Below are 2,357 nucleotides of genomic sequence, written 5' to 3' on the forward strand. Positions count from 1 at the left end.
TGTGTGTGTGTGTGTGTGTGTGTGTGTGTGTGTGTGTGTGTGTGTGTGTAATGATAGGCTTAAAACGTGACACCAAAGCGGACGTCGACTGGCTGACGGCATATATCGAGCGATAGAGTTCGTCTAACGAATTCAGGTCATCATAATGGCGCCCGCAATACGAAGGAAAGTGTCTGGCTCAAGTTCGAATTGAGTGCGCTGTGGTGGCTTCTTTAGGTTTCCATGTAGCTCGAAAAGGTAAACAATCTTACTGCACACCCCCCGCCTCCTCTGAGTTCAGATGGAACAATCTTAGAAACACATGATGCTAATAGCCATTCTTCTCAAACTGTCCTGTTTAATGGTTAGGGGCTGCTGCTCTTTTCTTTGCATGGGTGCGTATGTGTGTTACTGTGTGTGTTAGGGTGGGAGTGAGAAAAGGAAGAAGAGAGAGAGGGGGAGAAAGTGAGAGACGGTGTAAGGCTACGCGAGGTTGTGTGTATGTGAGCGCGTGCGCGTGTGTGTATGTGTGAGTGTCTGTGTTTGTGCATGTGTGTGTGTGAGAGAGAGAGAGAGTGTGTGTGCGTGCGTTTGTGGTGCGTAGATGAATGTGCTGTCGGAGAGGAGGTGACTACCAACGCATGCAGCACACACACACACACACACACAAACACACACACACACACGCACACACACACACACACACACACACACACACATATACAGGGTGCGTAAGATATTTGAGGACAGATTTATGTTTATAAAAGAACAGATATATAATAACAGATAATAACCTTATTTATCAAAAAATACTATGAGGATAAAAATAAACCTTCTTTTCTAAACGTTATTCAATAAAGCCACCTTCAGCTTCAACAACTGATTCTATATGAGATCTAGATTATCTACAAGCTCGAATCAAGTGGTCCTGGTTCATTTTGGACATTACTCTGACTATGGCAGCTTTCAAAGAAACTTTGGTGCTATGGGCGTATTCATTGATCTCTCTCTCAACAACATTGGATTGAGATCTAAGGGATTAGGAGGCCAAATTTTAGAGGTTATGTGATCTTGAAAATTTTCAGCCATCCATTCCTGTGTTACTAGAGCCATGTGCGATAGTGCAGAGTCTTACTGAAGCACATATGGCCTTCCATTGCATACACTGTCTATCCAGGGCTTAACAATTATTTCCAGGATCTCAATATAGGCGGTAGAGTTAACTCTAAGGCCTTCATTGCTGGCAACCCCTAAAACCATGACATTGCAGGAAATTTTGTATGCATAAAACTTGGAACTTCAGAAGGGTCTGCACATAACCATCTGTCATTTCTTTGGTTAACTTTTTGATCTTGTTCGAAGTTTTTCTCGTTAGAGAAAAATCAAATCAAACCTTCTGTTGGATTTTTCAGTTTGTTTAAGAACCTTTTAGATCTGATACAGTGATTTTCTTTTGTTTTTTTTTTCTGACAAATTGACCTTTTCTCATCATTTAAAACTTATAACTGATGTCTTCGTGGACAACATTTCTGACTGTTCTTTTCTAACACATGGAGATCTTTTGCAATTGACCTCATGGACATTCTAGGATTGTAATTAATGATCTGTTGAACTTGCTGGGTAAATTTAAGTGTTCTGATGATTTCAGAGCGTTTAGAATGCTTTTTATGCTTTGATACTGGTGATACGTTTCCATCTTCGGTCTTTAACTCCTTAAAATTTTGTAGACGAAAGATCTGACAACTTTTAAAAATCGAGATACTTCTAAATCGCTATGCTCAGCCACAATAACAGCATAGCTCTTCATTTCTTGAGTAAGCCGACAGTCTGGCAATATTATTTTCTGAAACAAAGATTATACAGAGTTAGCAAAAAATGTAGCAATGACCCCCCCTCCAGGTATGTTCTCAAATGCCTTACGCACCCTGTATATATATATATATATATGTATATAATATACACACTGACATATATATCTATATATATGGGTAGTTGACAGAAGGTGGGGGAGAAGAAGAGATACAATATATGTGTATGTGAGTGTGCATGAGTGGGGAATTATATACAGAAGACATGGCTTTACTTGTATCTTCATAGAATGTTATAACATCGTGTCATTGTATTTAAATGTGTGTTGTTGTTGAATGTGTGTGGGTGTAGAGGTGAATGTGTCTGCATGTTTTATACATACGTGGAGTGTATGAAAAGTCTTGACCCTCAAAAACACAAAACATGGTACAAGACTTCTAATGATGAGAGAAGGTTTCAAGTCTCAAAATTGTTCATACTCACCTCGAATTAGGGTTTGTTAAGCCAGCAGTACATAATATATATATATATATATATATATGTGTGTGTGTGTGTGTGTGTGTGTGTGT

This window comes from Octopus bimaculoides, chromosome 2 (genome assembly GCF_001194135.2).
Source record: "Octopus bimaculoides isolate UCB-OBI-ISO-001 chromosome 2, ASM119413v2, whole genome shotgun sequence".
NCBI lineage: Eukaryota > Metazoa > Mollusca > Cephalopoda > Octopoda > Octopodidae > Octopus > Octopus bimaculoides.